This window comes from Meleagris gallopavo, chromosome 22, assembly GCF_905368555.1.
Source record: "Meleagris gallopavo chromosome 22, MGAL_WU_HG_1.1, whole genome shotgun sequence".
Taxonomy (NCBI): Eukaryota; Metazoa; Chordata; class Aves; order Galliformes; family Phasianidae; genus Meleagris; species Meleagris gallopavo.
This window is the reverse complement of record NC_139425.1, coordinates 1,590,334-1,601,881: the sequence shown is the minus strand read 5'-3', so window position 1 is coordinate 1,601,881 and position 11,548 is coordinate 1,590,334. Positions and strand designations below refer to the sequence as shown.

At 40.2% G+C, this 11,548-nt stretch overlaps 1 pseudogene; it reads right to left on the bottom strand.

The window, feature by feature from the left end:
• Nucleotides 1-919: 919 nt before the first annotated feature.
• On the bottom strand, nt 920-1,527 carry LOC146542907 (uncharacterized; annotated as a pseudogene).
• Between the last annotated feature and the right edge of the window lie 10,021 nt (nt 1,528-11,548).

The window sequence follows — 11,548 nt, the reverse complement described above, 5'->3', positions numbered from 1 at the left end:
TAAAATTGTGCTAGGGCCAATTCTTTTGCTTCTAGTGGCTCAGGCATTGTGGTCCGAGACACCTGAGGCGGCTTTTTTTTTTCCTATTAGGAACAGTGAAATCTTCTAGGTTCCATGTCGTTGTTGGTATTCTCTCTTTAACCCTTACCCCTGGTTTCTTAGGATAGTTCTGAAATTTTTGATTGTCCTTTAGTTGTCTCCAAAGCTGGAGAAGGACATGGTTGGACTGGCGGTCAATCTTAGCAAATTGGACCCCAGCCTGAAGTAAGTCATTAAACATTTGTTTTCGGGAAACCCTTATGAGTCCCAGTCGAGGAGCTCGAGTAGCCGGCATCTTGGTTTTAGTCACCAGTAGGACCTCAGCTTTTTCTAACGTCCAAATGTTGCTCATGGTCTGCAGGCGTTCTGTTTCTCCTAGGTCAGCCACTAACTGGGCAGCCTGCTGGACTACCGCTTCTGAGGCCACCAGGGGATTTAATATAGAAACCAAAGTACCATACAAATGAGAGGAAGCTTGCTGTAGAATTAAGTCTCTCATTCCTGCTGAGAATTTGACCATATCAGGGCCATCAAATGTATCTTCATAAATTGCTTCCCTTATGCCTAGCTTGCGGATATAATTTTGAAGGTCCTCCATGGAGGACCACATCCCTGTATGTAGAGGTAAGGTCAGGCCGCCATTAACCATTCTATTATAGAATGGTTTTCATCAGGATATTGAGTACCCATATATAACCTCTGCCTGAGAGCAGATGGACAGTCATGGTGGCCAACTTGGCTATTTCTGGGCCATTCACCAAAACACTTTCTGCCCCAGAACCCCACAGTCTTAATAACCAAGCTGGCACACTTTCTCTAGGCTTCTGCCGAAATCGCTGTACCAAATCCATCAATTCCGTTGCTGTGTATGGCCGGGCTGTCACGTGCAAATGAATCTGGGCAGGGGGCCACAGATCAGGTGGTACCCTGCCGGTCTGTCCTGTACTTCTTTTGTTTTCTGAGTTATGACAGGACGGACTTCTAGAGGATCTGTCAAAACTGGAGATTTGAGATCTAATTTAGATTTTTTATTTTCCTGATCAACGAGTCGGTTGATTCAATCGTCTATGGAAATGTTAGGAACTTGACCTATTGGAAGACGCAGAATTGGTTTCTTCCCTGCTAATATGCCAAGTTCTTGCTCCAACTTCTCAATATGGTCTTTCAAAAGTTGGTTTTCATTCCCTAAAGTATTATTCCTCATTTCTGCATGATTTAAAGCATTCAATAGTGGCCATGCCACCATGGAAGCAGCTAATTGTCTTTCTTTCATGATCAGTATATCTGTCCTAAGTCCCTGAAAGTAATCTGCCATGCGATATGGGGAGACGTTTCCCATAACACATAAGGGACCCATTTTTCAGTGATGACCGCTAGTTCATAATAGGTAGATCCCACAAATCCTGGGATCTGCCCTGGAATCATTTTATCTAAGGGGGTAACGTTCTCCCCCTTGACCCATTTAAAGAAATTCCATAGGAAGGACATAATGTAAAGTTAATATATTTGGCCTGGCTCACCAAGTGTACAATTAATGAATATACCAATGTTATGGCATAGCAATGTACAATTAACGAATACACAGATGTTCAAGTATAACAGAGAGCTTGGCTATGATGTTATTACACAAAGCAGGAAACAGAAATGATAGGTACACTCACCCATAACCTGGGCTCACGTGGGAAACTCCAGTGCAGTGGTCAGCTCTTAAATGGGTCTAGGAGAGGTGGAGCCAGGCTCTACCCCTTCCGGCAGCACAGGTGAGTTGCCTTCACCTGTGTTCCCATGGCTGACTCACTGCTTGACACAGGTGATCAATCAGAGGTTCCGGCAGTGATTCAGCAGCCCCATACAGCTTGTGTAGCAGCAGTTCAGACCATCACTTCTGCAGAGCAAGCCTATTGCAGCAAGCTATATGCAGGAATTAGGATTCCTGTGGAGCAAAATAAAGGGGAAAGTGGTGCTATTATGGAACAAAATATATACAGAAGTGCACTCATAAAAAAACTGAGTTGAGACAGACTCCAAAATGAGATAAGAGCCAATATAGATTTTGCAGAGAGAAATCTTGCCCAGAAATTTAAAAATGTTAAGGTATTAAAAGGCAGAGATAAATATCAGCTGTTGATATACAATATTTTTTTAAATATGTATCTCTTTAAACAGTGCCTTTATGAAGGCACTTAAAGAAACCATGCTGTCCTGGGGCAAGAATTAGCTGCAAGACTTTACACCACCTTTGTATCAACTCTTTAAAAGGAAAGAAAGAACAGTTTCTTTTCAGTAAAATAGAAGTTCAGATCATCTGATCCTCATATTTGCCATAAGATGCCTAGTCCTTTTCCAGGTTACTTAAAACCATAGAACCATAGAACTCTATGAGTTGGAAGGGGCATTTAAAGGTCATCTCATCCAACTCCTGTGCAATGAACAGAGACATCTACAGCAGACCAGGTTGCTCAGAGCCCCGTCCAGCCTGATCTTGAGTATCTCCACAGATGGGGCATCCATCAGCTCTCTGGGCAAAACAAAGTGGGTTGAAACAGTTATTCAGAACAACTGCAAAAAAACAGGAAATCTTGCTGAAAAGGTCAACAAAATTTCAACAGTGAGAAGAAATAAATATGCAAGGTGAAGTTTGAGTCCAGAAAGTGTTTATGGAGTCACAACAGTGATTTTCTAAAGCATCAAAAGAAATAAAGTTATCACATTAGGAAAGAAAATTAGACAGGAAAAGAAAATCTGGCGGCATAAAACAATGATGCAGCCATATTGGAACTCTGTATGCAGTTGTAAACATCAAAAAACTCCACAGAGAGGTTTAAGGGAAAAAAAAAAAAAAAAAAGATGACAGTTTACTTTGACAGTAAACAGACTTCTGCTTGCGTAGAACTACCAACAATTCCTTTCATAAAAAACAAACTCTAGGCTGTGGCCTGCTGACTGCAGAGGCAGGGATAACTTTTTTTTCTCCTTATTCTCTCTTTCTACCTCAAAACAAAATCAAGCAGATTAGACTAAAGAGTAAAGTACTGCGTTCTTCTCTATACTGTAACCTTTGCTTCAGCCACTTTGTTTACTTGACATAAATTATTCAAATCTTGAAGAAACTAATCAACACATTCCTGAATCTTTGATATGCATTCAATCCCATTATTTCGTTTCCATAACCAGTGGGACTAAATACCCTACCTTGTTTTTTTTTTTCTTGGAAAAAAAAAAAAAAAAAGATTTTACAGTCAGTCATCTCATTGATGGCTCCTTGCTGCATGGCAGAATCCCGCGGCACTTCGGGGCAGCTGTCCGGTGCCGGGGTGGTGCTGAACTGGACAGCTGCCGCCCGCCAGCAGAGTTCAGCGTACCCGTGCAGGAGCCATGGGAGCAGCCAGCAGAGACCTCTGCAAACCCAACAAAGACCTTTTCCAACCTAGTAGATATCTTTGCAACCCCCTTCTCCAGCATTTGAGGGGGAAACTCCAGTTTGAAGTGGCGTGCTTTTAGGGCTGATGGTTTTATCAGCTGTCTACTCGCACACTGACAAACGGCTCATTACATGCAGTAGCAAAGTTGTCTGCAATGGATGTCTTGTTCAGGACGTCTTGCATAAGAAACTCCTCTCTGATGAGACTCTGTATAAGCTGCGGTTTTGGTTCAGACAACTCAAGTCTTGATACTAACATATATAGTAAACATTCAGGTCTCGATACAGGAGGTGTTCTGATTCGGACATGGCAAAATAAAGCAAAAGTCTTGATGGCTGCCAGTTCCTCAAGGAAAGAGAGTAGGTACAAAATGCATCTATGCTTTCAGAAAGGAGAGCTGGAAGCATACTCCGAAATTAACTGAAACGTTAGTTATTGAGCCACACAAACAAAAAGGCATAAATGAAGGAATAAATAAAGAAAAAAATGTATGAAAGGAACATGAAGTCATACGAACAAGAGTGAGCAGAAAAAGAAATGCCAGAATAGAAAAGATAGGTATCAAAGAGTCCAGAGGACAGAACGAGATATATGTTAATAACTTACATAGCAATCTCACAAGTTATTCTATTCTGCTTCTTGATTTTTCAATTAAAAAGGATATATTTTAAGGTTCTATCCATCACCATGATGTCACTAACCTTGCACTTTCATCTTTAAAAAAGCTTGGTTCTTTCTAAAGGAACAATACATAGACCAGGAGCTAATATGAAGTCTGAAACATCTGTCTCATATCCTGCGTAATGATTTTGTTACAGAATTTAAAGTCTGCAGTTAAAATGATTCCAAAATATTCAAAAAGTAAAATTGATGCATAAATGAATAAGTTTCACAACCATTATTTGAAAATGAAATTAAACTGAAAGAGGTTGAAATAACACTGAAGCTGTGGCCTCTAAACTTTACTCTCGAATAGTAGGTGTTTGGGAACACGTAAATGGGATGGAAGCAGTAGTACCTAGAAACAAGGCTCTATTCTGTACCTCTCCATCATTAAAAATGACATATTTTCACATAGCATTTTTTTTTCTTAAAGACCTGTTACTTATCTCAGGTAGATTTGCAGCTTGTTTAGCATAGTGGGGAAATAAACTCTTACTCTATGCTTGTATTTGGTTTACAGGGCAAAGTTTTGGTAGCGGGTGAACTGCAGAAGTGGCCTCTGTGAGAAGAGTCCAGAAGCTGCCTCATGGTAGATAAAAGACAGTTCCAGACAACTTAAAAGGGGATTTGACAATTTCGATGCCTAACCACTCTTTCCATGAAGAAATTCTTCCTGATATCCACTATAACCTTCCCAGGCACAATTTGAGGCCATTGCCTCATGTCGTATCTCTTATCATTGGGGAAAAGAGACCAAAACCTCCACAGTGCAGCCTCCTTTCGGGCAGTCATAGGGACAACGAGGTCTCCCTTCAGCCTTCTCTTCTCCAGATAAATAGCCTCAGTTCCATCAGCCACTCCTCAGAAGTCTTGTTTTCAGTTCTTTCACCAGCCTCATTGCTCTTCTCTGCACAATCTCAGGAAACTCAACATTATTCTTGTAGTGAGGGGCCCAAAACAATCACTTTCCTGATCCTGCTGGCTTCACTATTTCTCATACAAGCCAGGATGCCATTGGCTTTCTTGGTCGCCTGGGCACATTGCTGGCTCATATTCAGTCAGCTGATAACCATGTCCCTCAGGTCCTTTACTGGTAGGCAGCTGTCCAGTCACTCTTCCCTGAGCCTGTACCACTGCATAAGGTTGTTGTGACCCTATGCACAGGATGATATAAGGTGCAACCCAAGTGCAGCACCTGGCATTTTGCCATGCTGAATGCCAAATACTTGGATATGGCCCATTGATCCAGCCTATCCAGACTCCTCCACAGAGCCTTTCTATCCCCAAGCAGATCTGCATTCCTGCTCAACTTGGTGTTGCCAGAAAATTTACCAATGGTGCACTCAGTTCCCTCATCGATATCAGTGATAGAAATGTGAAAATGGCCAAAATACTGAGCCCTGAGGAACACTACTTGTCATAGACACCAACTGGATTTGACACCATTGACAACTACCCTCTGGGCCCAGCCATCCAGCCAGTTTCTGTGCAGCAAATTGTACAATTGTTCAAGCCAGTTTCTCATGGAGAATTCTGTGGGAAATAGCATCAATGCTTTTGAAGATGCTCCAGAAACTGTTGGATTCATTTAGCTTGGTACTTGCCTGTAATGGACAGAACCATGTGAAGCTTTTGTTTATTTTAATTTGAAACTCACAAGCAGAATGACTACAGAACTGCATATTCTGGCTACCCTCTAGATATAGCAATGGATTTTATTCTTTATGCAAACTGTAGCATTGTTATCCTGTCATGCAGTACAGGAAAAAGTACATCTTGAAAATCAAACTACATAATCCCACTGGATGCTACAATAAAATGAGTAAGTTAGGACGTTTCCACTTTTCTCCTCAGCCCTTTTTATCACATTTAACTAGATTGAAATCTATGTTCTGATCCATCAAAGCATTCAGGAAGGGCTGTGCACTGTTAACTTCAAACACATGTGCTGGATATATAATTAACAAAAGACAATGTAGAGCTTAGAGTGATCCATCCAAGACGATCTTAGGAAGCTGGGCAGAGTCCTGTTTCGAGAAAGCAACTTTAGAAAGGACTGGGAGCAGTCAGGATGAAGAATATTTCTCAATCACATTTTGTTTATGTAAAAGTTCAGCAGGCTAATAACTAATGACAACAATTGTCCTGGGCAACAATTTCAACTACTCTTACAGAGTGCTTCTATCCCCCCCTTTCATAAGCCTGACAAAAAAAAAAAAAAAAGTGAGTGTAAAGGCATGCCAATAGCATAACTTCTTCAAAGATACCTACTCTTACTGTTCCGTCCTTTGCAATTTTAGACTCAGAGGATGTATGCTCACCAAAGCAGTGAGTTGGGTATGGGAAGAGAAACACTGATCCCACACAGATGTTTCATGTACTGCTGTCCAAGATGTTCCCAAGCTGGCAAGGTGTATGGAAAACCTACAAGCAGAGAGCCTTGCAGGAGGCAGGTGTGCCTGGAATAAGTCCTGAACCAGTCAGGGGAGAGTGAAAGAAGAATTTGGGTCATCCCTTCAGTCAAATAAATAAATCACATAAATCGGCTCCACATAGGTGCAGGATACAGAAGACCCCTCAGAAAACACCCATTTACTCCTGTGCGATCTTTAGGACTAGTTTTGCCATGTTGTGCAATAGTACTTCAGCACTGCAACAGCAATGCATGGAGGAGAACTGCCTGGTGAGCACAGCCTCTCCACATGTTTCAGATTTCCATCCAGAGCACACAAAGCCATAAATGACAAGTTTCTGTTTCCAAACAAAAACAAGTGAACCTTGTTCACAAAGGTCTGAGTGTCAGCGTTTCCTAAAGAAACAAAGAGTGCCACCTCCCACCGAAGCACAGAAATAGTTAATAGCTTTCTAGACAGTGCGATTTACATATCAAAGGGCATTTCTGCATTCCATTTACCTGACAGAGCAAGCAGCAGTTACTCCTGTAAACACATTAAAGAGAAATGAACAGCATGCGGTTTTATTTGACCGGAGAGGTAGAGCCAGGCCATTAATGATGCTACTAGAGCGCTCTCTGAGGCTGGAACAAATGCTGTTTACTCTATTAATGGTTTAATACCTTCTGGATTTGAGTACTCTCAATACTTTCTTCTTTTTTTCCCACTTATACGTTGCCTTTCTTCCATTAGTAGGAAGACCGCTCTTTTTTCTATACCTTTTAACCCATTCTTATAGCAGTTGTTAGTCCACATGAAATTCAGGTGTTGCAATGAGTTGCTCTCCCACATAGGTTTCCCTAGGCTGTTTTAATTGGTAAGGAGAAATGAAACAAATGAAAATAGAAAGACTGCATAAATAAAGCAAGACAATAGTGGAAGAATATAAGAGCCCTTCCAAGAGCGTAGGGAACAGATTGTAACAGTTAGCAGAGCTTGTAAAAAAAGTGCAGACAGAAGTAAGGAAAATTTGTACAAGGCCTCTTTTAATTAATTACAATTGTATTCAGGGGATGAACAACAGCAAAACATGCTCAGATTTGGAAAAAATCAGTCATCCACATGAGTAACAATCACATAGGCAGCTCTACCAATAGCCTCAGCTCCAGATAGTGGTGATGCTATATCCCCCTGTGGCCTTGCTTCAGGGTGAACTCAAATTTGGCAGAACTCCACAATCAAGCTCAGGTGGAAGTTCTTGGTGGAATTTCAACAGCTAGCAGCTGTTAAGCAGCTTGGTAGCAGCACATAACCCCCAGCGGTCAACACAGCCAACATCTGAGAAGCCAGCATCCACAGTGCACCCATTTCAGAAGTTTGTATGTTCACCGAGCTCTAGTGCCATGGCCTGACTTCCACTTGGAGGCTGGAGCACGAGAGCATTGGGTGGGCTCCTGGAGTGCATCTCTGGGTGCAGTGTTACTTGGAATGGAGCTGGCGGAACTAACGCAGGTGTCTGCTTTGCTATGCTCATGCACTGAACGTATAGAAGCAGTTTCTGGCACAACTGCCTTGCCTTCACTAGATCCATACTCTTATATTTCAGTTTTAATAGATATTATGTTTCTTAATGGTTAGTTTCAGTGAAAAATGTCTGTCTCTGTTAGTTATGTAAAGAATTGGCTGTATTCTATCTGGATTGCTCATCAATTACCATGAGGAGAGAATATGCAGGCTGCATGCCAGTAAGCACTTTTTCTTATTGAGCTTCCAAACAAACAAGCAAACAAAACAAAAACACCAAAAACAAAACAAACCAACCAAAAAACCCAAAAAGCAAAATCACTACCCTCTGGTCAAAAAGAATAAAAGACTAGACTGACCAGTTCCACTGACTCATTACTTCTTCACTCACTATCATCAATGGGAAATAAAACATGAGGATCCCAAAAACAAAAGTATGCTTTTAAGATGGCATTTGTGATTCATGAAGCAGAAATAAAGTTTTATATAGTTTCAAAAAAAATTTCACGTCCATTTGGTAGCACTTAAAGACCCAAATAGCTAATTTTTTTCCTGGAGAAAGTTATCCTTCCACCACCACTGCTGTAAGATGGTTTCTAGGTGCAAACTGTTGCTCCTGAACCAATGTCCAGGAAAATCTATTTTTGTTGTGATTTTTGAGCTGCTTCTTTTTTATTCTCCTTAGAGTACCAGTCCTTGCAAACTAATGATTATATTAAGATAATCACTATTAGGATCATCTTATTCCCCAGTTCTTATTCACCAAACTCTTTCTCTCCATAGCAGTTACCACAGTTTTTCTGCCTCCTCCACCACTTGTTATCTGATTTTCATCTCGGAACCACAGGCACTTCAATGCCATAAGTCAGGCTATCTGGGAAGATTTTCTCATTTCCTTACATTTGCAACATTAGCACAAAGAGAAAACAGCAAATAAATTAGCGGTCAGAAATATGGACAGAACTTAAGAGTCAGGGACTGATTTCCACACAGCTGGATGCAAGCTCTGCATCCTGAACAATGAAACCAATATCCAGCTTCCTCCTCCCCATGCTCATGAACACCAGCATATTTCGAGCACACACACAAAGCACACGTTACACAAGTGTTTGCAGTTAAAAGGACACAAAATAATTAACATCTTGCTCTCAGACCTGAAGGTTTCCTTTAATTTCTTAGTTAGATTATTGAATTCTCAGCACCCACTTTCTTTGCCACATGTGTTCAAACAATGAAAAAGTAGTTTCTGTGAAACTACCAAAGATGCTAACAAGTTACAGATGCAATGAACCCAAAGCTCGTAACTACATCCCCTGTGGCGGAATGAGCCTGACACTGCAAAAGCACAGACAAGTGTGTCCCCCAACTTACACCTTGATGCTCTGTAAGATCCTTTCTGTGGTAAACTGGGCTTCAAAATAAGACCAAATTCACTATTATCAACAAGAAAACCTTAGAAAGCATATCTTCAGAGTGATAAGTTTCTGTTTAAGTTTTATAGAAGTAGGATGAGAGGTCTATAAGTTGAAGATAGTCTACTAAGTAAAAAAAAAAAAAACAACTTTTTTTGGAGAGGAACTACTTTCTCAGACATGTAATAAATTCTTGAACGCTTGAAGCCTTAAAAAGATGCAAGCATTACAATAGGTGATGAGCAAACTACTATGAGACATGGAAGTGGCCACAGAGAGATCTCTGATCTGCCAACAAGCAGAATGAGTTGCAGGCTGAAATGGTTTTGTTAGCACATCTTCACAGGCATGCTAATTCCTTAAGTTACACCTGTTTGACTTGCATGAAGAAGTCAAATTCAAATATTCTCTTTTCCTTCTCTTCATAAAAAAACAATGTTTTTTCAAACAGCAGCTAAGCAGAAAAGCCTAAAAAACAAAACTTCAATATACACTAGAGGCTCAGAATCTAGAATAAGGTAATACAGTATCTTTCAACTATTATGACACTTTAGAAGCTTGCTTTCTACGGCAACTAACAATATTTCTATAGGGGACCCTGGATAATGATTTTAGTTATGTAATATTCAGACAAAATCGAGGTCAGAGATGCTAAAGAAAGAAACCCAGAGGGGTTTGTGTGGAAGACACTGTGGAATTTTCAGAAGCAGATTGTTAATAGCAACACGACAACAACATTGGAAGTGTATGTTGTGGCTTATGGAGAAGGAGATCCCATCATTTACGTTTATGAAGCTATAGAGAAAAAAGTAACTTGGGCTGAGAGAAAGTACTAAATAATGCCTTACTTTCATAAAAGTACTGCATCCAGTCAAACCTTTCAGCAGGATAGCTTAAAGACTTGAGTTTTAGAAGCAAAATTGTCTTCATGGAGGAACTCAGCAGCATCTAAAATTCAGCAACTCATCTCAAATTCTTATTGCTTATGCATAAATATTACGCAGGCTTAAAAAAATCTTTTGAATTATTCAAATTTTTAATAAAAAAATGAAAAAAGAAACCAATAATCTCCAGAACACGCTTCTAATTGCATGTACATTTTTTATACAGTAGTGTAGTTACAAATTGTTTTCCTACCATTCGTTAAAAAAAAAAAAAAAAAAAAAAAAAACCACAAAACTGACAGTTAAAATTGTGGAAGTACCACTTTAATGACAGCTCCTCATATTCCTGTTATAATTTCAGTGCTCACTGGCTAGAGAGCTGAAAAAAAAAAAATTAAAATAAATAAACTTTTTCAAGTTCCTTCACTATACTAGATACGTATAGATATGGAGGTTGGTGGCCCTGCATGAGGCAGGGTTGTTGGAGCTTGATGATCCTTGGGGTCCCTTTCAACCCAAGCCATTCTATGATTCAATGATCATTCCGCTACTGAAGTGTTAATTTGATCATGAAAAGCAACAGCCAAGAGTACTCAGAACTCACCAAGATTTAAGCTTCAAGAATTCTCCTCCTTTAACTATAAATTTTGTGCTCATTGATGCCATAGTAGCCATTATTTGGAAATGAAAAGTTACACTTGTGGCTGAATGAATTTCAATTCTGTCTGCATTGTAAGTTTCGCATTAATACAAACAACTTCCATAGAAACAACAGCATCTTCACATTAACCAGCTCTGTTGTTACCTTCAGACTAACAATATTTCACAGCAACTCCTCCTGGACTTGGGATGTGAAACTGAGCAATGGCATGCTCTTACACTCACTTTGTCCTTCGGAAATATTGTTCTAAATATAGTTTAGTTGACGCTGTAGGAACTGAGCATCCTTCCTTGTGACTTTATGCTGGTAATAGAAGCAAAACACTGTCCAAACTAAACACCTATCAGTAGTGAAGAAAATGTCTAGACTCACATTGATTCACTGTGAAAGCACAGTATTTCAGCAGAGTTAGGAAACGGAATACGTATTTTAGAACAGAAATTTACAAGGCTTCTTGGTCAAGACAAGAAGCACAGCTTTCTGCAGATTCCCACTGAAGGCAAACCAGGGTTTGGAAAGAAGGAGTGCCAGCCCTTTTCACCTGTTCATT